Source organism: Mustela lutreola, chromosome 16 (genome assembly GCF_030435805.1).
Source record: "Mustela lutreola isolate mMusLut2 chromosome 16, mMusLut2.pri, whole genome shotgun sequence".
NCBI classification, from domain to species: domain Eukaryota; kingdom Metazoa; phylum Chordata; class Mammalia; order Carnivora; family Mustelidae; genus Mustela; species Mustela lutreola.
Window position 1 is genome coordinate 27,786,965 of NC_081305.1, and position 25,143 is coordinate 27,812,107.

At 46.4% G+C, this 25,143-nt stretch overlaps 1 long non-coding RNA gene and 1 pseudogene across 1 annotated transcript in view; both read left to right on the forward strand.

Annotated features, from left to right (window-relative positions):
• Nucleotides 1-25,143, forward strand: part of LOC131818443 (uncharacterized) — a 95,019-nt gene that overhangs the window by 58,022 nt on the left and 11,854 nt on the right. The window lies entirely within an intron of this gene.
• LOC131819051 (U4 spliceosomal RNA) lies at nucleotides 1,572-1,723 on the forward strand (annotated as a pseudogene).

Sequence of the window (25,143 nt, forward strand, 5' to 3'; positions counted from 1 at the left end):
TGCCTGGAAAGCAGACCTCAGAAATCCCTATGGAGCCTTGAGTACAGGGGCCTTCAAAGGTCATCCCAAGATGCAAGGTCAAAGTCAAGTAGGACCTCTGCATCTCGAGGCCATTCTTGTCAAGATGGTGCAGGTCAGGGGAATGTCGTCTTCAGGCTCTAAACAAAGAAATAAGAGGAGACGGGGAAAAGCCAGACTCAGAAGTCAGCAGGCAGTTCTAGCTCTGCCTGCTGAGCCATGCACTCAGTGTGATCGTAAACAAATCCCCAGTTCTCTGAGCCTCAGTTTCCCTATCTGTCATATTGAGAAATTAGGCTGGCAGAGTCCTATTGTTTCCAATACCTGAGTGTATACTAGGTACTATATGGGGAGCTCAAAAAGAGAAGTTATTGTCCAGTTCTTGAGTCTGAATTATTAAGCCGGCATATAAGCTCCTGCCACAGTGATGCCATGTGACAGAACAGCTCAGTCTTGGGGCCTTAGGACAGCAATCACTCATTCTCTTTCTCAGTCTCTCAGGTGAGCTGCTGCGTAGCTGGGCTAGGCTGGGCCCCAGGCTCTTGGCCGCAGACTTAGTACAAAATTGTTTCACATGTCTCTCATCCTCCGTGGGCCACCAGCCCTTGAGTACATGCTCAGGATATGTGCTTCGCTCCATGGGCACCATGGCACAAGACAGGAAACCACACTGGGCAAGCAGCCTCTTGCTGCTCACTCACACTTTTAAATGTCTGTCAACCAAAGCAGCTCACATGGCCAACCCCCAAATCATGAGGTGGGGGAATTCACTCCACCCACCAGCAGCTATGGCAAAGACGTGAATGTTTAACACTTAGGAGAATGAAGAGTCAGGACCCACAATTCACCCTGCCACAGTTGAGGAAGACCAGAATAACCCAGAGAATTTGAGAAGGTGCTACATACCAGAGTATGGCCAGTTGACCTTTATGTGCCCCTTAGCAAATCGGCTTGGTGGCATTGGCATCTCTAGCCAGCTGAGACTTTAAGGATACCAGGTCAGGTGTGGGGTGATGAGACACTCGGAGGCTCCCATAACGGAGAGAGCTTCAGCTTGTCAAGACCATCCCACTGTGTCTTCATTCCTCTGGCAGCATTTGTATCAATATGTGGAGCCGGGAATGAAGCCCACTGTGAAGAGCAGAGCTGAACAGTATCAGGTCCTGATACATCAGCAGAGCACCTAGATACAGCATTGCCTGAACCCAAGCCTTCTCATCTACAAGACTCCTCCTTTGTCTTAAACCAATGTTTGAAGTGGGTTTTCTGTTCCTTCCAACAGCAGGAGCAGTCTGTGCTCAATGCAAGAACTTAGCTACCCAGGGGGATCCCACATGACAGAAAGGGGCAGGTACTGCCCAGGTGCAGTGTGGTATGGAGCCTCATCCTTCAAAGTGTGGTTCTTGGATCAGCAGCGTTAGCATCACTTAGGAGCTTGTTAGAGATGCAGAATCTTGGGCCTCTCCCCAGACCTGCAGCATCAAAATCTTCATTTTAATATCTTTTAACTAGAACCCCAGGTGATTCACGGGTGCATTAAAATCTGAGAAGTAAGCTTTGCGCAGTGGCAATATCGTAGCCAATGAGGTTTATCTGAGGCGCGATTATTGCTAATTAAAATCTGAGAAGCATTTGCACAGAGGAGCAGGACAAGCCTCTCCGCCTCCCTGGGCCCTCCTCTGTGGCTGGGTGCAGTTTAGCAACTGACTGGAGGTGTCCACCAGGATTCAGATCTTGGCTTTGCTCCTTGGATGTTGAGGGGCAACAAGCAGGCATATTTTAAATATCTCTGAGCCTCAGTTCCTTTTCTGGAGAAGGAATAATAACAGTCGCTACCTCCCAGGATTTTTGAAAGGTGTCTGTGCATTTAACTCACAGGAAGTACTGGGCACACTGCTAGGCAATGAAGAAGAGCTCAGAATGTGCTAGGTATGGTTATTTCCAGAGCTCTCCAGTGGATCTGCTTTATGTTCAACCCACCTAATAACTTTTGATGGTTGAACAGCAGATGGGAAAACATGTCTGGGATGTATAAACTGATGAAAAAGTAGTGATTTTTCTAAATCTTAAAAGGAGATAATTCACAAGTGCACCTGTACCTTTGGGCAAAGGTATGAGCCCAGTGAAGAAGTAAGGAGAAGTCACTGTGTGACTTTCAAGTTGCATAAACCTCAGAAGAGCTCCAAGTGACGCTCCTTGAAGACCTGGCACAGCCCAGCCCTACTGCAAGGGAACACAGCGGATAGTGGCCTGGAAGCTAGTGAAGGCCCGAAAGAGGGGAGGCCAGGTGCCTCCCAGGCTTCTGTGTATCTCTGTGATTAACACTGCCCAGTTGCTGGCTTGGTCTGTGGCCTGGGGCTTTTTGTTATTTGTTTCATGTGGGGTTGGGCGATGGGCCACCAGCCCACCTGAGACTGTGAGCTGAGAGAGGGATGGGGCAAAAAGAGACTCCAGCAGGGCAGTGCCTGGGATCCAGGATGAAATCTGCCACAATCTTGAAGAGGACACATGGATCTTCTGCTCAAAATAGCCCCGAGTATTTTCGATTCCACTCTGAGGATCCATCCCAGGGGAGATGGCTTTTGGGATCTGCTGGCGGTAGAGGGACAAGTCATAGTACTTAGAATTCACTAAGTACTCTCAGGGCTCCCAATCCGTGGGTACCTGTGATGAAGACATTGAGACTGAGATGTTGAGTAACTCTCCCAAAGCCAGCCTCAGGCACGGGGAGGCATTATAGATGATAAAGTGAATGGGCCAGAGATCAGGCAGAACTGGGCTCTGATCTCCCCTCCTACCGTCTGTTTCATCACTTGCTCCATGAGATCATGGGTGAATCACTTTACTTCTTTGTGCGTTCATTTCCCCATCAAAAAAGTAGGCATGAATGTGCCCATTTTGCAGGCCTGATTTTAAACTCATCCATAGTAGCACAATTGCAGAACACTGTGCAGTAGATGGGACAGAATAAGGAGGCAAAGTTGGTTAACAATGATTCAGAATCTGATGGTTTATGGGATCAGAACATGGGCCTGGCTGGTGAATTCAGGAAAGGCCTCTCTGAGCAGGTGCCACTTCAGCTGTGGCAAAAAGGAGGCAGCAGTATGGGAGAAAGAATTCACTATGGGAATTCATTGTCTTACTGTGGGAGAAACCAGGACAGTGAAGTTTGGAAGGGAAAGGGTGAATTTAGAGATCAGAGAAAGAGCCAATAATGGTCCTGAATCCCTGTGTAAGTGAATAAGTTGGACCAGTAGGGACCTCCAAAAAATCTAGCACATCTAGCCAGCAAGGCGAGGCCATGAGGAGGCTCATGGAGAGGGCTCTGGGGCTCTGATGTCTCTGTGTGTCTGCCACTTCTCTGGGCACACAGCCACCCATCTGGAGGTGGGTCTGGGGTAGCTCTTGGTCAACTGTGGATCAGTAGTTAGAAAGATAAGCTAGACACAGAGCAGAGAAGAGTGAGGACAAGCTGCAAGGCTCCAGGGAGCTCTATGTCTGCCCAGCAGGGTATGTGGCTGCCATGATCTTCCATGAATAATGACTGATCCTTCACTTCCTTCTCCCAGATCCTGTGCCAGCTCCCACTTTGGCCAACTCTGTCCCAGAACCATGCAATAGGGAGATTCTGGGAGATGTAGTTCCAGCTTATCCAAGTTGATAGGCCACTCCATTCTGCTGCTGGTACACTAGCTACTAAGATAGAGAAAATGTGGAGAGGAACAAGTTTGGGACGGGAAATTTTAGGAGTTCTTTCCTGGGCGTGTTTAGTTGAAGATGCCTATTTAAGATGCCCTCAATGATCCCTGTGTCCTGCTGTTCACGCCCTGTGTGGTCTTTTCATCTTGAGGTGAGCTGGATTTAGTGACTCACTTCTGGCCAACAGAATAGGGCAAAGGTGGTGGAGTGTCACTTCTGAGATCAAGTTACAAAAAGACCACTGCTTCTGCCTGGGGTCCTCTTCCTTGTGCCCTTGCTCACTGTCTCTGAAACAAGGCCGCTGCCTTATTGTGAGTCTATGGAAAAACTCCCATGGAACAGCCATGGAAGTGAGTTTGGAAATAGACCCTCCCGCATCACACCTTCTGATGAGACTAGAGCTCCACCTGGCAGCTTGAGAACCTCAGCCAGAGGCCCTCAGGTAAATGGCATCCAGATCCGTCACTCGCAGAAACTGCAAGAGAACACGTTTATTGTTTTAAACTGCTGCATTTGGAGGTATTATGCAGCCAAAGATAACTGTAGGCATCCAAAGTGGATATTTATGCTGGAAGCTTAAGGGAGAGGTCAAGGGTGGATGTGTTTGTTTAGGAACCATTGGTGTTTGATGGCGTTTAGAGCCAAGGAGCTGAATCATGTTAGGTAGAAACAGCTGGAGAAGAGCTGAGTTCTGAGGAATGACCCTTGGGGCTTCCCACCATTCCACAGTCCCACAAAAGTGAGACATTCAGCAAAGCCAGCGGACACCCAAGTGGCTCAAGTGGAAGGAGGAAAAGCAGAAGGGTGCAGTGTCCAGAGTCAAGAGAAGGTCATGTGTCAAGGCGGAGGGGGCGCTCAGTGCTACTGCAGGTCAGTCAAGTTGAAGACCTGTTAAGAAACTGTCAAAGCTCATATGGATTTGGATAGTGACCTGGACAAGGCAGTTTGAGTGGAGTGGGAGGCCACGTAGAGAGGCCTGAGAAAGGTGTTGTGGGGGACATTCCGGGCCTGGCCAGGCAGCAGGGGGCCTGCCCAGAGAAATACGGACTTCCCTTTCCAATTCCACTGTAACTGTGTTGGCTTCCCTGTGTGGTTCTTGGCTTCAGGAGCTGGCAGGCAGAAGAAGATGGCAGAGGTTGGGCAGAATGGAGGGTGGCCCTGAGGAACAGGAGCAAGTTTGGTGGCAGAGCCAGCGAGCTCAAGTGCAAGCACTCGTTCGTTTGGAGCATTTCTTTGTATAGTCTGAGCTAGAAATCCGAGGGAGAGCCAGTCACTTGACAAACCCATACCATGTGCAGACTCTGCCAGGAGGGAGTGACCTGTCATTCGGTTAGACATTATCCCAGGAGATATGTCCTGTGCTACAGGAGGGTAGGGGAAGGAGGACCTGGAGCATGCAGGGGGGATGGTGGGGGTAAGGGGACAGTGAATGAAGACTTCCTGGAGGAGGTGACCCTAAGCGGAAGCTTAGAGACTACTCTTGAAGACTTTATTATTCCAGGTCCCTTCTCTTGCCTCCCGTCCAACCTACCTGCTTGCCCTCTTTTTCCAGCTCATACCCCTGCCCCCCCCGCCTCTCCTTCTCTCTCTCCTCCTTCCCTGGCCCATGATGAAAGGCTTTCTTGGCCTCTCAGCTGATGAATTATGCATGCCCTTCAGCGGGTGTGCCTGGCATCCAATTAGGGCCTTGGCCAGGTTGATAACATAGATTAAAATGTAATTCATTGAGGTTGACATTTAAGCCCCAGTGTGAGTGGCAGGAAAGAGAAGCAGTGCTTCCCCAGAATCCTTGTGTTTGGGGGTGGGGGATGGGGAGGCGCTCAGCTACCTGCACTTGCTTAACCAACGCAAGCTGAGTCCAGGCAGCCTGGGGGTTGGGCCTTCTGATGCACCACCGCACTGGGGAAAGGCGCAGGGCAGGCTTTGAGTCAAAATAAGCTTTTTTTTTTTTTAACTTGGAAATAATATGAGATTTACACAAGAGTTGCGATGATAGTACAGAGAGTTCCCATATATCCCTCGCTGTGTTCTCCCTAATGTTACCGTCTTATGTAACTGTGGTACAATGATTAACATGGGTACGATACCATTAACTGAACTATGATGTTTCTTCAGATTTCGCCCGGTTTCCCTCTCATGTCCTTTTTCCGTTCCAGGATCCACTGCAGGATCCCACGGGTCAATGCAGGCTTCGGGGATTGCCTCTCAGCAGGGACAGGTGTCCCTCTCCACGTCCCAGGCCAGTAGTTCTCAAATCTCTGAGTCCAGGGAGTTACCTGGGATTTTGTTCAACAGGCACATTCTTGGGGCACCTGGGCAGCTCGGTTGGTTAACATCTGCCTTTGGCTCAGGTGACAGCCCCAGGGTCTTGGGATCGAGCCCCACAGGGGGCTCCCTAGAGAGAGTTTGCTTCTCCCTCTCCCTCTGCCCTTCACCTCCTACTCGTGCTTGCTCTCTCTAGAGTTCTCTATTCTCTCTCTTTCAAACAAATAAAATCTTGAAACATAAAAAATTAAAAAATAAAAGGCACGTTTTCCCCTAGACTTTCTGGTTTGTTAAAGCTTGCAGAGAACCCCGACATCTATATTTTTGAACAAGCACCCCAGTCTAACAGAGGGCTGTGGGCTCTGACCAGCACTCCAAGTAAAGTTGGGTTGGTTCCTGGTTCCTTGGGCAATGCAGGTGTCAACCTGCATATTTCCCTCACCCCCCGACTCAGCCCTAGGACAGAGCAGGGCCACCCCTATGCAGATCCTGGGGGAGGAGGGCTAACATGCCAGCCAGGGCAAAACCCCAGGCAAGTCACAAGGGAGACGAGAGGAGAGTCTCAGATAGACAAGTTTTTCTCATTTAATCCACAACATAACCCCTATAAGTAGATATTATTTTTTCCTATTTTATAGATGAGGAAATCAAGCAACCATGATATGAAGTGTAAGGGTGCCAGATGTAGCATATAAAAATGCAGAAGACCCAGTTACATTTGAACCTCAGATAATGTAATACTGGGTTTCTACTTATATTTTTAAAAGTTGTAGTTCATCTGAAATTCAGATGTAACTGGGTCTCCTGTATTTTATCTTGCAGCCCTACTAAGTGCTAGCATTTGTAACCTTTGGTTACAGAGCTGGTTAGTGGGCATCGACTTGGGTCTGGCTTTAGTGTCTGCTTTTAGCCTGTGGTGCCCTGTGCTTACCTGTGTAGTACCCGCCTCAGCTGTAGGACCACAAGCAACAGGACATGGGGACCATATGTATTTGTTCCCTGCTCTATCTCTAGGGCATGGCACGGTGTAGCAGTAGGTGCTTAATAAATATTTACCGTATACATGAATGGGTAAATGCATGCATGAATAGAATCTCTATTCTCTTTGTACCAACAGAAGTGTGATTGCAGATAATGGTGATTGACAGAAAGCTAAGGTGGTGACGTGTCATGTGGTCAACTTGCTACGAGAAGTGCAGGAGGGCCCTTGGGTGGTTCAGTCAGTTGAACGTCTGACTCTTGGTTTGGGCTTGGGTCATGATCTCAGGGTAATGGGATCGAACCCCAAGCTGTGCTCAGTGCTCAACATGGAATCTGCTGGTCCCTCTCCCTCTGCTCCTCTCCCTGCTTTCTGTCTCTAAAATGAATAAATAAAATTTTAAAAAGCAAACAAAAGAAGTGCAAAAGAGGAGTTAGAGAGGGTCCAAGGCCTCATGTCCACACCTAGAACCCCAGCCTTTGCACCCTGAACAAGGACAAAGAGCTGAGTTTTCTCATCTCCAGCTCTCAGGGCCTCTGCTTTCCCAACGGGGAAATGAGATTGGGTCTCTTCCAGGTCTAGGCTTCTGTGATTCTATGATTTTTGCTTCCTAACCCCACCCTCCTGTGTAGATTAAAAAAAAAAAAAATGTGGCCAGATAAGAGGATGTGCTGCCGACTATATTTAATTCCCAGCTCATTAGTTCTTCTCTCTCCTCTTCTTCCTCTCCTTCCTCCGCCTCCACGACAATTTTTCTAAGCCCCCCACAGTGCTGGTCTTGGGTTCCTTTCCTCGAATGCTCCCTTCCACCCCATCAGATGAAATCAGAAGCCCAGAGAGACCCGGCACAGCACAGTTCCTCACATTCAAGGAAGACATTGGGAGCGCATTGTATCTTTTAAAATAGACCCGTTGTCGTTGGCATGTATTTTTAGCTGTGGGAGAGATTGGCATGCTCTCAGTGCCACCATCTGCCAAAGGCAGTTGCTAGGCAACTGACACTGACGACAGCAAGGGGATGACTTCATGGAGGATCTGGGGGCCTTGGTGGCACCATCCCTCTCCACTAATTCCTGCCTGCAAACAGCCAGGCCCAAGGGAATAAGCTCTCCTTGCCTTCTGGGAGAAGCCAGGGAGCTGATTCAAGGTCTGTGGGCTGACGCAGGGGCCGCTACAGAGGTAACATAGACTCTGGGCCATCCCTGGCACCTTGACTAGTAGATTTGCTGTTTAGAAATTTAGATGCTATTGTGAATTCGGGCTGTGAGTCCAGAGGATGTATATCTCTCTTCCCAGCAGCCCCATAGGCACCAGTCTGAGTCAGAGCAAAAGCTGTTTGGAGGCTGTCAGCCTAGAGAAGGAGCCATGGACCAAGTCGCCAACCAGTGGCCAAGTAGCCCCAGGTTTTTGCTCTCTGGGTGATTTGGGTTGAGTCCCTGCCCTTCTCTGGCTCCCAGTTTTGTTACTCTCAAAGCACAGGTATTGAACCAGATTATAAGTCACATCTAGGGATAAAAAGCAGAAGCACCACAGAGGAGACCCATGGGCCAGACATGCATTTGGGATCTGACTCTGCCCCTTATGGCTCATATATGACTTAGTCCTGTCTCAGTCGGCAAACCGCAGCAGTAATGGTCTTATCCTGTGTTGTGGGCATCCAGCAAGGCAGGACCTGGAAGGTGTGTTGCAGGGCACCTCACTCTGGGGCCCGGTAAATGGGGAGGGCGATTCCATTTCCGCAGCATCCATCACCATAATGTCCCTTCATCTGTATTACTGCTTCCCGCTGGGCATGTTTCCAGCCTCCCTTGCAGCTAAGTTCTCCACAAGGACACATGAAAGCAAGGGATGGCTGCGCTTCCTGCCTCACTCCCTTTGAAGATGTCCTTCTTCCTTTCCTTTCTGGAGGCCAGGGCATGAACAGGAGCAGGATGAGCTGCTTGGGGTAGGGGAGCCAGGCAGGGCGATAAAATGAAGGGACCCTGGGTCCCTGTTCTAAGAAGAGGACTGCATGCGTGTGGCTTGCTGGGAGGAGGGCAAGAGCGCTGGCAGGTGAGTGTAGTGGGGCGATGACCAAAGGAAGGAAAGGCAGCCAGTAAAGCCCAGCCACCACAGCAGCTGGTAAGAGCTTAATTCCATGGAGAAGAACAGAGCAGAGCGTGAGCTTCAGAGCTAGCCTAGGTTGAGGGACCATACCCATGGGTCCCTATGGACCGCCAGTTCCCAGACATTCCAGTCTTCCTTGTGCTCGTGGGCAGAGTGGCCACCAGCAGCCCGAGGGTGGCCCTCCGCCAGAGGCGCAGGTGCTGGCCATGGGAAGCCAGGCCGGTGTGCACGCACATGGTGAGGGCGTCCGAGTGGATGTGTGCACGGCGATCACAGCAGCCACGGTTCTGCACAAAGAAATGAACTCCTGTGTTCATCAGGCCCTACACTAAGGCTTTTTTTTTTTTTTTTTTTTTTTTTAGCTCAACTTTTACCTTAACCAATTCAATTTCCAAATGCTATGCATATTTGGAAGTCTCGGTTTTATGTAATCCCTCCAAGCTCCTAGACTCCAGGTGACATTCGTGGAGGTGACGTCATGGTTGGGAAAGCAAGGTTAATGCTGAGGAGCAGAAGCGTCTCAAAGAGAGCAGGCGTCACATGGCCCTGCTGGGGCTTGGAGAATAAATGACGTAGGCCCTCAGAGAAGGGCAGGTGAGTATGGACCAGAGCTGAGCCGGACAGGACTGGGAGGGATGGGGTGGAGGACGGCCCTGCTGAGCCACGGGCAGTTCCCCTGCAAGGTTTGGGGCAGAAAGGTACCTGGCTCCTAGTAGTCTCAGGCCCATGGATGCTGGGTTTTGCTGCATTGTGCATGTAAGGAGTGGGCTTCGGGATGCTTCTCAGCTGGGGGAGACTCGGTGGACTGAGTCCAGCCACAGGGCGCATCGCCCTTGTTCCCTGTGTTCTGAGGTGGGGACACTGGGGCCCCTCATTGCACCCTTGAAGCCACTGATGTCTAAGTAATATGTCAGGGTTTCCCAAGGCTCAGCACCCTGGAAGCAGTGGTGACTGTCCTGGAGTGCCCTGGGGCTGGATGACCGGCCGGGGCTGGTGCTCAGGTTGGCAATGCCTCCAACAGTTTCAGGAAGGCAGAGCTGGTCCCACATCTGGATGAGCCTCCACATTTTAAGGATAATCGCACTAAACCCAGAGAAGGGAATGAACCCCCAAGGTCAGCAGAGGAACCTGAATCGAGATTTCTTCACTTCCTGGGAGGCTGGTGCAGCTGACTTGGAAAGTAGCTGAGCTGCCACCCTCACATCTGCTACCAGCCACCTCAGGCCATTTGCTCCACCTCTAGGCCCCTTTCATTGATTCATGGAAGCTCAGAACTAGAACAGAACTCAAGAGATAATCAGATCGGTTCCTCTGGCTCCAGGCATGTGGGCATCCTCAGCCCATGCCTGCTGGCTTAAGGTGGCCTTTCCCTGTCCTTCAGATACCCAAAGTTCTTCTCTGCCACCTCTACCACACTGGTTGGCCAGTTCTTCCTGGTGTCCAACTGCAGTCATTCTTGCTTTACTTTTGGTTTTATTTTAACTTCTAGGCAGAGGTTGGTTTTGGTGATGATTGTGAGGAGTTGGCTAAAATAATTAAATTAACATCGCCCTCATTCTCTATGGGAAAGGGGGCTTAAAAGCTCCAGCTTTTAAGGGAAAAGGCAAGGGGAAAGCTCCAGCCCTCCACGCCTACCCTCATGGACTGAGGACAAATAGGAAAGAATGTGGCTGTCCACCCAAGTTCTCTGGGACTCAGTCACCCCCAAGACTGGGAGGAAGGGTGGAGGGGCAGTGTCTCTCAGAGGCCAGTGGGTTGTACAGCCTTGACTCCAACCCAGGTAACTAAAAATCATGCTTGCCAACCTTGCTGCAAATCCTACCACCTCTCTCCACAACTTGTGTCTACAAATATGGAGCATTTCTCCTCTGTTCTACATTTTCTTTGTGTCTTGTTCTCTTTGGGAATATATGAGCAGCTTTCTTTGTTCTCTTTGGGAAATACGTACGGAATGGAGAGAAAAGAAGAGTGGCTGCGGCCTTAAGCATAGAGGGGAGAAGGGGGGTCCATGTGTAGCTAGTGCTAATTCCCTGTGCCCAGTGCAAGTGAAGAAGTAGAGAGGCCTCCATGAGGCACCCCATCTCTGGAGAATCAGACCTATGGGTCAAGGTATTTATGCCAATACAAGACGTAAGATGGACTAAACTAGGGAGCTGGGGAGGGGTAGAGGCCCATCTGAATATCCTAGAAGCAAGAAAATAAAGCTTAGTGGGGACTATAGGAGCTAGAGAGGGCACTATGAACAAGTAGTGTTCGTGGGATGCTGACCTGTAGGATTCAGGTAGGATGAACCAAAAAAACAGGAATGAGAAGCTCGAGTGTTCGGGGGGAACAGGGAAGAAAGCAGAGGCCCTGTGCTTTGAAGAAATAGAAACAGAACAGGAGAGTTAAGCTAATCCCAGGGGTGCATGGGAGCCTGCTGAGGGAGGGAGCAAATTAGCAAAGAACCAGGCAGGGCAAGGGAGGGAGAGGCCAGTTATCCAATTCCAAGCCCAGACAGGAGACCGTTTGGTCAGGACCAGATCTGTTCGATGGCCTGGAACATCTTCATGGGCTGGGAATATCCATGTCCACGCCCCAGGAGCTTTCTGGGGTGAGTGGGATGGAGGAACACAGTGGGTAGGGCAGCAGGAAGGAAGATGGACAGTTCCTTTTGGATTATGATGTGTCTCAAATCCTAGCAGGCCTGAAGATGTCCTCACAAGTCCCGCGCAGCATGTACATGAGGGGCAGTGACAGGGCATAGGGTGGCAAGGGGGCCTTGTCCTGCCAAGATGAGCTCATTTCTCTCCACCCTGCCCCAAGAACCTGTGAGATGAGGGAGTTGGCCTTGCCATATCCAGGAGGAGTATCTTCAGGGGAGCCCTGAGAGTAACAGGTGTGGAATCACTTTATGCTGAGTCGAAAACTCTTCTGTCTGCTGCACTTTCATTCTGGAACAGGAGAATGAAATTCTCCATTCCTTCCCATAGCATTTGAAGCTCTCAATACCTTGGCTCTGGCCTCATTTTACTGTCCCAACATCATCATCCTCACCCTCATCACCACGACCACCATCATCACCATCACCATCACCATCACCATCATCACATTAATATAAACATCATCATGTTAATAACAAAATTAAAACTAACTAGCTTTTATTGGGTATCTACATATGCCGGGAACTTTTTAAAGCATTAAACATAGTGTTACATTTCATCTTTATGACAACCCAGTGGGTAGGAACTACTGTCTCCATCTCACAAATGGCAAAAGAGACAGCAAAGTCACAGAGAAAGGAACTGGCCCAAGGTCTCTAAGCCAGCCTGTGGCAGGGCATTGGCTATATCAGACCCCAGAGCTTCTTGTGTGTCATGCACACTCATGCCCCCAGCCTTTCTGGTTGTCCCCATCCTCCCCGACTCCTGGACTGCCTTCGCACGTCTCATCCACCTGATGCACAGTCACACAAAACCTAGCCTGCAAGACCTAGTTGAAAAGTCGGCTCTTCTGCAGTCTTCCCCAGCCCTCTGGGGCACAACTTTCTCTAAGCTCTCCCAGCGCACCCTGATTATAGTGTCGATCACATCATGCTGCTGGGTTTTGTTCCTGGGCTTGTTATTTCCCTCAGAGGAAGAAACCACACTTTGTATTTTTGCATTTTGTAAGTAAACATTTCATTGACATATAAAGGAACTGCAATTTTGCTTAAGTTCATGCCTTTCCTCTCCCTTCCCTGCCAAGGTCTGGTGTCGAGCTGGGCTGCAATAAATATTCATTGAATGGAGATGTCTTTCTGCCCCCACTCAGCTCCTTTCCTGACCACCCTGTTCCCAACTCTAAGCTGTGTGGGAGAATCCAGACATCTTGTACAGCTGCAGCTCAGTGTGGCCCATGTTGGCTGGGATTCAAGGAGTAATTGCAGACAAATAAGTATTATTACAACCCGCATCAATCAGCATCACTCTCCTCAAATGCTCTCACCAGGAAACAGGGGATCTCAGTAAGATGATTTCTTGTTTAAGCTTAAGGATCTTTCTTGTGCCCAGGGAGTGTATGATACTTGGAGGGTCACCAACGCTGATCACCTGTAACAGAGTCCGTAGAATATATTGTCTGTATTCTTTGAGATTCCAGGCCCCTGGAGGCAGAGGGATCTGATTTCAAATCCTGCCAGTCACTGTAGGTCTCTGTGAATTTCACAAGGGGCTTACCTTCTCTGAGTTTCAGTGTTCTTACAGGTAACATGGAGTCAATAGTACATCCTGGGAATGTGTTACAATTATCAAGTGAGATAGTGCTGTTAAAGCATCAGAAGATTTCCCAGGCGATTAATAAATAAAAACTTTCCTTTCCTCCCACTTCTTAATTAATCATTGCATTCTTAATTCTTTATTGGCAGTATGGTTCTGTAAGCACAAGGACTTTGCATCACCAGCTAAATATTAAGTACCAACCCTATCTACGTTCCCAACCTCCCAGAACGCAGAGTAACCAGTGTAGAGAAACTTTCCTCGAGAAATAGGGACTTGACCGGGAAATGGGAGGAAGAATCCTGTTTAAAATAAAATGTATAGATCTTCTGTGGGGTACCAGGGTATTCTGGAGGAAAGAAAACCCAGGGCATTAGAAGACCCAACCACAAAACTCTCCTCACGTGACAATACCACCTTCAGAACCATCCATGATTTGTCTGCAGAGTAAGTCACCTATGTGATAGAGGCCTGGAAGGTGGGCCTGGGGGCGCCATGCTGCAGGAGGAACTTGTCCTGGGTCACTGGCTCACCTAGTGACCTGTTTTGGGAAAAAAAAAAAAAAAAAAAAAAAAAAGAGTTTCTAAAATTTAACATTCAATTGGCCAAGTAACTGTTTAAATGGTGGTGATCGGGTGTCAGAATTTAGCTTCTTTTTGCTAATCTATTCAATTCAATTTAATAAAATATCCTGATACTCTCTTTGGGTCAGATTTAGTGGTAAGATTTGGGGATCCAGGAAAGACAGATTACCTTCTAGAGTGGTCTGTGGGAAGGTATAAACTAGAAGCTTGAGTACTGATTTCTGCCTGGGGGCAAGGGACACCTGACCTCAGATTTGAAGGATGTGTGACCTGTTGCCATTATTATGTGCCACGTGTTTTCAGTTCATCAGCCAAAAAACCAGGTCATATAGTGCTTAAGAGCAGTCACACAAAACTGGGTTCAATCCCAAGTCTGTCATTTATTAGCTCTGTTACTATAGGCAAGTCACTGAACTTTTCTGAGCCTCTTCTTTTCTGTATAATGAGAATATTGATAAAAACTCCTACTTGAAATGGTTTTTGTGAAGATTAATAGAGGCAATGCATATGACACACTTACACAGTGCCTGTGTAATCACCCAACAGCTGCTGGTGGTGATGGTGGTGATGATTTTATCCAGAGAAGCTGGGGAGGACCAGAATCTCAAAATGAATGTATAGGGTGTTTATGATCTGTTTTCCCTTGGGTTTCTGTTATTTTCTATGAGGCTCATAAATTCTCTTCCCCCTCTGCTATCAAGAACTGGCTGGCTCTACCACAATTCAGTTCAGATTTTCCATCATCCTAGTGCTCATACCTGGCAGGTATAGTAAGAAGAAGAGTCATTGAGAACAAACACAAATGCAGACAGATTTGATTGTTCACTTGGACTTTGGCCCCAAATTCCAATGAAGCCACAGTGAGTTGGACTGGACTCTCAGGATCAAGTCTTCCTTCTCCACAGAGAAACTAAAGTCCAGACGCCTCCTATTTCTCAGTTTTTTATTTCTCTCAGTTCCTGCCATGATAGGTTTCTCTCTGAGGTGACCAAGTGTAGTCTGGGTTCCTTCTGTAGCAGGTGCTATGTTGTTCAAATCATTTTACTATGAGTATGGACTTTTTCAACTTCCTTATATTTTTCTGTCAGTTCACTCATTGTTTTTCCCCCTTATTTTTCTGTCAGGTTATGCTTTATGCTTTATATATTTTGAAGCTTGTTAGTGGGTGCCTACAAGTTCTTGATTGCATTAAATTCTTAGTAGATTTTTTTTTTTTTTTTTTTTTTTTTTGGTCATAGAGTGTCCATCCTTATCTTTAGTCATGTTTTTCAACTTAAATTCCATTTTGTCTGATTCAGTATTGTGAAATATATTCTTCTATCTTTTCATTTTCAACCCTCGTATTTTATTTCAGGTGTGTTTTTTGTAAACTACATACAGTAGATTTAAGTTCAATCTGGTGACCTCCAACTTCTTTAAATTGCATATATTTGACATGTAATAGGTAAATTTAAGGTGTACAATGTGTTTCAATTTGATACATTTATATATTGTAACATGATTGTCATTATAGCAATATGTTGCACCTCTATCATGTTACATAATTATATTTTCTTTTTAGTGGTTGGGATAATTAAGTTTTAGTCTCTTAGCAAGTTTGTTAATGGTAGTACAATATCGTTGTCTCCATTCCTTATACAATGAATTATATCTCTATAACCTTATTTATTATTGACTGCAAGATTTTCCCCTTAAACAACAGCAGTCGTATCCTCCAACTCCCCATTCCTTGGCAACCACCATTTTGCTCTCTGTTTTTTTTTTTTTTTTTAAGTTTTTATTTATTTATTTGAGAGAGAGCAAGTGAGAGAGAGAGATAAAGAGAGAAAGAATGAGCTGGGGGAAGAGCAGAGGGACAGGGAAAAACAGATTCCCCACTTAGCAGGGAGCCCAACATGGGGTTTGATTCCAGGACCGTGGGATCATGACCTGAGCTGAAGGCAGATGCTTAACCGACTGAGCCACCCAGGCATCCCTTGCTCGATGTTTTTTACAAGTCTGACTTTTTTAGATTCCACAAATAAGTGTATTATACAGCATTTGTCTTTCTCTGTCTGACTTAAGTCACTTAGCATAATGTCTCAAAGTCCATCCATGTTGTTGCAAATGGCAAAATATCCTCCTCTCTTATGGTTGAATAATAGCCCATTGTAATGTATATGCAAATATATAGGTCACTAACATTTTTTAATGACCTCCAACTTTTAAAAAAAATTTTTTAAGTTTATTTTCAGCACAACAGTATTCATTGTTTTTGCACCACTCCAAGTGCTCCATGCAATACGTGCCCTCTCCAATACCCACCACCTGGTTCCCCCAACCTCCCACCCCCTGCCCCTTCAAAACCCTCAGATTGTTTTTCAGAGTCCATAGTCTCTCATGGTTCACCTCCCCTTCAATTTCCCTCAACTTCCTTCTCCTCTCTAACTCCCCTTGTCCTCCGTGCTATTTGTTATGCTCCACAAATAAGTGAAAACATATAATAATTGACTCTCTCTGCTTGACTTATTTCACTTAGCATAATCTCTTCCAGTCCTATCCATGTTGCTACAAAAGTTGGGTATTCATCCTTTCTGATGGAGGCATAATACCCCATAGTGTATATGAACCACATCTTCCTTATCCACTCGTCCATTGAAGGGCATCTTGGTTCTTTCCACAGTTTGGCGATCGTGGCCATTGCTGCTATAAACATTGGGGTACAGATGGCCCTTCTTTTCACTCCATCTGTATCTTTGGGGTAAATACCCAGTGGTGCAATGGCAGGGTCATAGGGAAGCTCTATTTTTAATTTCTTGAGGAATCTCCACACTGTTCTTCAAAGTGGCTGCACCAACTTGCATTCCCACCAATAGTGTCAGAGGGTTCCCCTTTCTCCACATCCCCTCCAACACATGTTGTTTCCTGTCTTGCTAATTTTGGCCCTTCTAACTGGTGTAAGGTGCTATCTCAATGTGGTTTTTTAATTTGAATCTCCCTGATGGCTAGTGATGATGAACATTTTTTCATGTGTCTGATAGCCATTTGTATGTCTTCATTGGAGAAGTGTCTGCTCATATCTTCTGCCCATTTTTTTATATGATTGAATGACCTCCAACTTTTAATAAGTGGGTTTAAACCATTCATGTCTATTGTAATTACCATTATATTTGGTTTTATTTTTACAATCTTGTTATTTCCTACTTTAACTGCTCTTCTTTTTCCTTTTTTTTACTGCCTTTTTTTGTTAATGATTTTTTGTTGTTGTTTTCTCCTTTTTCCTTCCCCTGCTAGTATAACTTCTCTAGTTTCTTAGCTACATTGTTCGTAGCTACATTGATATTGTTTTGTGATTTCACATTTTTTGGTGAGAGCTTTTGATTTCTTCTTCTGTCTGTGCTTATTAACCCCTAATCGGGTGTGGGTGTGCAGGTGTGTGTTGCTACCGTTCAGCTTTCTTGGCCTTCAGCTTCAGGCCTTACATTGGTGTGTGTGTGTGTGTGTGTGTGTTTGTGTGTGTGTGTGTGTGTGTGTGTGTGTGTGTGTGTGTGTGTGTTCTTATTCTACATGAATATTACAAACTAAGTGACTGAGCCAGCAAATCACTTAGACAAATCCATGTTGCTAGGGTTTCTGTGCCTGTCCCGACCCATTTCAGACAAATAGCTTATAACAGGTTACCCAGGCAGAAAGAATAGCTTTCTCTAGCTCAGATACAGGACTTGGAGCCTGGATGTGGCCTCCTATCTTGCTTGAGGAGATCCTTGCCCCTCTTAGTCTTCAGGAGTTGAACTTGCTGCCTATTTCAGGTCTGGGAGTACAACAGGTCTGCAACTTCTCTGCATGACTTTATTTTCTCTCTCTCTCTTTCTCTGCATACCTTTAAAATAAGTTCTTCTTAGGGATCTATATTTAAAGGGGTCTTGATTAAGACTGATGACTAGAAGGAGTAAAATGGTCTCCCCCAGACTGACCTTTGGTCAGAATTGTGAAAGAAGCAGCGTTAGTCTTTGTTGCATCCTCCTTCTTACGTCTTTCTTTCATCTTTCCCCTCTCATTTCCTGTCCCCTTCCACTACTTCTTTATTGACCTGGACTCTTCTGGTCCAAAAATGGAGAACTCATCTCCTTCATCAGAGGGCCTTGAACTTCACCACCCCTCACTCCCCTCCAAGGTATTTGTGTTATAAAGAAAAAATCACCAGTAGTGACACTTCAGGTAACAGGTAGCGATGGGAATTTGGGTCATACTCTTCATGTTTTTATATAAATGCAGGGGCCTAAGGTTGTATCAGCAGGGACCCCACTTTTGTATCCTCTGGGTCCCCTTCAAACTGAGCTGAGCCAAGGACTCTGATAGCTGCGGATTGTGTCTCTGATAACCCTGTATCATTGTGAATATCTTCTTGGGAAGGTTTGAATAGACGGTGATTTCACAGGATGTTGGTCAGGACTGAGAGAAGAGACCATAGTGATCTCTTCTTTCATTTGCTTTGTGTTTTCTGTGGTCAGATCCTTAGGAGGTCTGTCCTAATGGTCAGTGAAGAAGATGTACTAGTTCTTTCTGCCTGAGTGTGGAAGACAGCCTTCCTTGAGGGCTTGGCCAAACTGGACAGAAGGCAGCATGTAAGAAAATTTCTGCTGTCCATTCTATACCTCATTGATGATAGCCCTTCAGAGGTCCAGCCACTGTTAGAGGGTGAGTGTTCATGTTCTCACTCCCTACCACGGGCTCCCCTGACCTGCCAGGTGGCATAGTTTCTGTTTCATTCTAAAGGGAGCAGAGGATGTGGAAAATCTTTGGTGGCTTCTGGCAGGCGAAGGATCAAAGCAGTGTTTAGCAACCAAAGGCACAATCAAAAAGGCCAAGATCAAAGGGAAAAGGCTTCATTTGAGAGTGAACTCTTCTGTTCCTCATTACAGTCCTTGCCAAGGCTTCTATCATTCTCTGTTGAAAGGAACAAGGATGAGGAGTTTGGGCTGCGGCTGGCTGCTGAAGCCACGTGCTGACAGACAGTCCTGGAACAGCTGCAGTTTAATTGTAAGCCTTAAAATTAAAATAAAATCCACTGATTTATAACACGGAAAGAGGGTCAACACTAGTAAGGTCAGAAAAACCATTTTCAAGAGCCCCTGGGCTGGCCTAAATCCTGTGTATAAAACGGAAAGTGGAAGCGTTTGCCATGGAAACCTTCAGAGGGAGGATGAGGGAATTCAGGTCTTGGAGGGTGTTTTCAGTCCTCGTTGCCCCAGCAGGGAGATGCTTGAGGCCTTGATAAATAAGAAATCTAGAAAGGCTGTACCTGAGCCTCAGTGCATTTGTAAGGGGATGTCTTCCTCACTGAAGGTGGGGAATCTGCTTCCCAAACTGCCGATGGGTAGCTTAGGATATTTTATGTTTGTAGGAGTTTATTTTAACTTTATATTGTACTTTTTTTTTTCTTACAGTAAACCAAAACTTTGAATAGGATGCCCACAGGCATTTGCTTGCTAGTTTTATTTTCCCTTATTGTCTGAGAAAGAACCCCAGCTTGGGTATGGCTGAGGTGAGCCGCTCTTCCCCCTGACTCGGACAAACCCCTCCCCTCTTTGTGCCTCAGTTTCCCCATCATACCGCGAAGCCCTGAGAGGCGATGAGTGCTTCCTGGTTGCACTTTTTTAGAAAAGTGAACAACTTGGGCAAGGCACTGAGTGGATGGGGTTGAAGTGTCCTAGGATGACAACAAGCATGTGCAGGTTAAAGTCAAGTTGACAGAAGCTGCCATACAGCTCCCCGGCTTTTGGCCACTTGACTCTTGTTCCTCACCCCAAATCTGCTTCCCTCAGACCATCTCCAGGATTCTTCCCAGCTCCGAAGAGCAGAGATCTGAGATTCTGTGTCCTCATTCTCTGGAAGTGGCTGTGGCAGCACAAACAATCGCATTTTTCCTGGACGAAGAGTTCTCTCCCTCTCCTACCGGCCCTAGCATAGGCTTTATAATGGGATGGCACCAGGCTCATTCTTCCCCAGTGAAAGTCTCCCTGTCCATCTGAAGCAAAGCTTATTATTCCTTGAGAGGAAAGCCTTGTCATTCTCGATGTGCTCCTCATAAGCCTTTTCTCTCTTCACCAACGTGAGCGGGTATTAATCTCATTTAATTCCCTGCAGCTGGCCTCACTTTGCATGGCTGTTTGGGGATAAGGTTCTTTTGTTCCCCATTTCTTTTTTCTTAGACAAACAGATTTTCTTTTGAGTTCTGGATGAATGTCATCCCAAGTTTTTGGTGGCAAGTGGGCCTCTCAGAAACAACTTCTCCGGGGCAGAGCATTAGGGCAGCAAACAGGGAAGAAGCCATTTCTTGTGGCTGGCCTGCAATGGCGGTCAGGGTCCTGTGTTAACAAGAGGAGAGTGAAGGGGACCCATGTTCAGGTCTGGATCCACGCTCATTTATTGTGCTTGACCTTGGGAAATCCCCTTTTCCTCTGTGGGCCACATTCTGACTCTCTTGCAATGAGAAATTTGGATTTGATTTGGTTTACAATGTTTAAGACTACATTGAAAATCTCTTTTGAATTGAAAGCTATAGAAGTCCAATAGGAATCATGTGAAATCACTGCTTTTCTATGGCAAAAATGTCAAGTGTATCATATCCCATGGTTTCTTTCTTTTTGGGGGCGGAGGGCACAAGGGGAGAGAGAGAGAGAGAGAGAAAGAATCTTAAGCAGGCTCCACACACAGCATAGAGCCTGATACAGGGCTTGATCTCATAACCCTGCAATCATGGTCTGAGCCAAAAGCAAGAATTGGATGCTTAACTGACTGAATCACCCAGGCACCCCATCCCAGCGTTTCTTAACCTTGACACTATTGACCTTGGGTATGGATAATTAGGAAAGGCTGTCCTTAGTGGAGTGGTCAGTAGCATTCTTTGCCCCCTACTCACTGGATACCAGTAGCACTCCCCAAGTTTAGTAGACATCTCCGAATGTTTCCTGGGGTTGGGGGCAGGGAATTGCTCCTGCTTGAGACCCATTATTTTAATCTAATAGAACATTTAAGAGGTGAGAGTCTCCTTTGAAGGTGGGGTGGGAAGGAGTGTTACCCAGATGCATTCTCTGTGGCTCTAGAGTCACTGACACACCAGTGTTTTAGGAGACAAACTTTAAAAAACTGCTAAAGCCCTGTCTCTCAGCTCCAAACTCCCAGATGAATCTAGGATCCTCTTTCCAAGTGAGAGTTTTAACTGGAAAGGCAGAGGAGGGAGCTCTTCAGGGATAGCCAGCAACATCCTCAGTGCTACAAACTGCTTTTCCTAGGCATCCTTATTTGGACACCTTCTCCAGGAAGCCTTCCAGCATAACAACAATGAAGGAACATGCTCTTGACTCCTGCTACTTGTCCATTCTGTTCCACCAAACTGAGCTGCCCTTCTATAGGCTCAGGGAGAGAGGCTCTTTGAGATGTTGGCCTTGGGACCTAGGACAGGCACTTGAGCCTTAGAATGTCCAGAAAGGCAGGCCAGGCCATTGATGTGCTTGCCTGGGCTTGGGGCTTGGCAGGAAAAAAATCCATGGTGTATTTGGATCCACGCTGAGTCATAAGCCTTGCCTCTCAAACCCTTACAACAGGACCTTCGTCTCAACCTCCACTTTATTCTGCCACACCAGCTGGGGGACCTTGGATGAACCCCTGCTTCCTCATCAGCAAAATGCAGCCATCAAGAGTCCTTTTACATGATGACTGAGAAGAGTAAATTTAGATTACCTATTTAAATACCTACCCAGTGCCAGGCACACAGCAGTCTCCTGGAAAACAATCATGAGTGTGTGATTCCTGTGAAGATCTTGGTGTTGGCACCACAGCCCAGTCTCCCCAGTCAGGCTGTCATCCCAGGAAGCCCCCAGCTTCTGTCATGGTGACAGAGAGCTGGCCAGACTGGGGCAGTGATTCCTGGGCTCTAGGTGGCCCCCCAGGACACATCCCTACGTGAGGACAAACCCTTCCTTCCATAATTGGAGATGAGTGTTCAAAGGACTTCTGCCCACTGGATCTCAGTGTCCTGGTTTAGTGAAATAACCTTAGGGAGTCATACATCCCTTCTGTAGGTGTTTACTGAGTGCTAATGAGGCGGCATTATACTTGATCTGGGGCCTTCCTCCTTTATTCTTCAGGGTTATTTGCTTTTATTTTGCTTTAATTATGTCTTTCCCCAAATAAAAATAATCATTTTTTTCTAATTACAAAAATAGTACATGCTCATAGTAAGTATGGCTTCAGGGGCACCTGGTTGGCTCAGTGGATTAAAGCCTCTGCCTTCGGCTCAGTTCATGATCTCAGGGTCCTGGGATTGAACCTGCATTGGGCTCTCTGCTCAGCAGGGAGCCTGCTTCCCTCTTACTCGGCCTGCCTCTCTGCCTACTTGTGATTTCTGTCAAGTAAATAAATAAAATCTTTAAAAAAATATATGGTTTCAAACAATACAGAAAAGTAAGAGAAAAGTAAAAATGACTAATTTTTGCCTCAAACATCTTCCCACTCTTGACATCTTGGGGCCTGCCTTTCAGAGTCTTTGGACGCCCCTACACATGATTTCACATGCGTGCCCTCAAGGAATATTCGCTACTGGCTTTGCTCTTCTTATTTAAGTACAATGAGTAACATGCACATAGAAAAAGTGCACAAATCCTTAATGTACAAATCAAATCTTTACAAATTTTTGCTCATGCAGATGCACAACACAGATCAAAATACAGAGCATTTCCCAGAACCCCAGAGGTCTTGTGGTCATTACCTATCCCCCCACTATTTTGACTTCTGTCAGCATACATTAACCTGTTTTTGAACTCTCCATTATGGGGCTTATGCAGTACATACCCATTTTGTGTCTAGCTTTAAAAAGAAAAAAGATTCTGTTTATTTATTTAGAGAGCACGTGTGCACAGTGTGGAGAGGGGCAAAGGGAGAAAGAGAGAACCTTAAGCAGACTTTGCTTTGAGCATGGAGCCCAACAGGGGGCTCCATCCCATGACCCTGAGATCATGACCTTGAGCCAAAAATCAAGAGTCAGATGCTTCACCGACTCAGCTACCGAGGGTGCCCTGTGTCTTGGTTTTTTTAAGTTTGACATTGGGAGGTTCATTCATTTCATGGCCTATAGTAGCGCATCATTCTTTTTCAGTAGCATTCCACATTTATTATGGAATACATGTGGATATATCACATTTATTTATCCTGCTAATACATTTATTTATTCTATTAACGCTGGACATTTGAGTTGGTCCCAGGTTTTGACTATTAACCAACCAATACTGCTCTGCATGGTAAATCAGTTTTCTAAACACTGATGGTAAAGACAATTTGTCATCTGTAAGTGCCCCTTAAGCAAAAAGGAAACCTGGGAATATCTGCCCTGTGCAGGATTCTGGTTTCACTCTGGTATATTTAGAGGCTTCGAGGAAATGCTCTGTCAAGGTTCCTCCACCAGGAACATGAGGGGATTTGGAGAATCTAGACACAGGCTTGGTTCTTCTCTACTCGAAGGTAGATGTCTTAGTGAGGGTTCTCCAGAAGAACAGAACCAATAGGATATACATATATATATATGAGGAAGATGATTTTGGGAAGGGGCTCACCTGGTTATGGAGGCCTCGAAGACCCATGATCTGCTGTCTGTAAGCTGGAGAACTAGGAAAATCCATGGCGTGACTCAGTCTAGGTCCACAGGCCTCAGAACTGGGACAGCCAGTGGCTTGTCCCAGTCTGAGTCTGAAGGCTAGGAGGGCAGGAGAAGGTACATGTCTTAGCTAAAAGCGAAAAGCGAATTTGCCCATCCTCCACTTTTTTGTTCTATTCAGGCCCTCAACAGATTGGATGATGGCCACCCACACTGGTGAGGGCAATCTTTTTACACAGTCTACTAATTAAAATGCTAATCTCTTTCAGAAACACCCTCACAGACACACTCAGAAATAATGTCTTACTAGCTATCTGGGCATCTTTTCATTCCTTCAAGTTGACACATAAAATTAACCATCCCAGCCAGCTCACTTAGGACCTTGTCTGAGTGGACAATATGGTATTGACCCACATCTCCTAAGTAAAACAAAGCAAACCATCATCTTGGCCGCTTTCTTACCCTGGTTCACAAGAGTCTCAGGACAATTTCTTCCCCTTCCTGAAACCCCCTACCCCCACTCCCAGCCCTGAACGTGTCTTGGGCTTTTGGTCAGACTAATGAGTAGATAATAGCCCCTGCCCCCATCCTCTCCACTTCTTCTTGGCTCTCCCCTCCCTCACCCCCAGACAAAGTGCTTTGTTTCCCACTGAGGACAGCAGGAAGTGGTCCCTGGCGGTTAGATGCTCTTGGCATGGGCCTAGGCAAGCAGAACACTCAACAGTCCCCTGGAGACATAAGCTAGAGGAAAGCAGAATGAGAGCTCTTTGTGCACAAGTGAGCAAGTGAGGCCTGGAGAGGTGGAGGCTAGTGGAGGCAGGTGGGAATGGTCCCGAGGCCCTGAACCAGATCAGGAGTTAAAAAAACAGACTTCCTTAATAATTTCATTTTCAAATGCTGACTCTGCTATTCAAATAATAATTTCTTAAAACCACAGTTTTGTCATATTTAAAATGAGGATAAACCCTATCTCCCAGAGTTGTCAGGAGGATGAAATGAGACAATCCATGTTACCCTTTTGGTCCACACTGCTTACACCTTGTCAGATCAACACCGTGCAGGGGGAAAGTGAGAATCGTTTATCATCTGTGTACAGAAGAGTGGTCAGGAGTCAGGAACCATGGTCCTGGTGTGAGCCCTACCCCCTCTAACACTCAGCGTCCCCATCACTCTGGTGAACAGGCTGACTTTGGTCATCTCTGGACCCCTCCTACTTGTGATTCTGTCAGGAGACATGTTTGCTGCCTCCAAAGACAAATTTGCAGTGTTGGGGAGTGCGTGAAACAGATTTAGAAGTTGAGGAACTAACTACTTAGTTCCCGTAAGCCTTAATTCTTTTACCTATAAAATGGAGTAGTAATAACACCTGATTCATACAGTCATAGGAAGAATAAATAAAGTAACATATATAAAGCACTTAGCACAGCAGAAGTCATGGTAATAATAACGGAACAGTAAATATTACATAATAATTGTGTCATATCAATATTACTCATAAATAATTTAAGTATTTCCTCCAGTTACAAGGAGTTGAATTTTTAAACCTTGACTCTGATGGCAATCATAGAGAGCAAAGAAGTGTATTGCAATGTTGCTACCCCAAACTTAGTATGAAAGTATAATATT